Source organism: Bison bison, unplaced genomic scaffold (assembly GCF_000754665.1).
Source record: "Bison bison bison isolate TAMUID 2011002044 unplaced genomic scaffold, Bison_UMD1.0 scf7180017848462, whole genome shotgun sequence".
Taxonomy (NCBI): Eukaryota; Metazoa; Chordata; class Mammalia; order Artiodactyla; family Bovidae; genus Bison; species Bison bison.
Window position 1 is genome coordinate 9,166 of NW_011479035.1, and position 476 is coordinate 9,641.

Genomic DNA, 476 nt, shown 5'->3' on the forward strand with positions numbered 1-476 from the left:
GTCCTGGGGGCTGGGAGGAACCCCCACCTGAGGGCCAGCTGGTGGGAACAGACACAGTCAGCCTTAGGAATGCCCCAAGGGCAGACAGGTGCCTCTCACTGAGAAGCAGTGTCCACCCCATCCCAGGAGGTGTGCAAGGCGAGGAGCTCAGGTGTGCCTCCAGGCTCTGTGCAAATGGGCGTCTGCAGTTTCCTGGCCACCAGGAAGGTGGTGGGAGGACCCAGCCGTGGAGGGGAAGGGGCCGGACCTGAGAGAGAGAGAGACCCCCTCCCCACAGCAGCCCGATTCTGCTCTGGGCCGGGGCAGGGGTGGGGGTCTGAGCCCCCACCAGGGGCGCGGAGGGGCTAGGTTGGGGAGCGGGGGCTGAGCACACCAGGTCCGCTGCCCCTCCCCTGCGCTCTGGAGCCCCAGCCGCGCCCACGGCCAGCCAGCTGGCTCCACGGCAACGCTCGCCACCCCCCACCCCCCTACCCCAG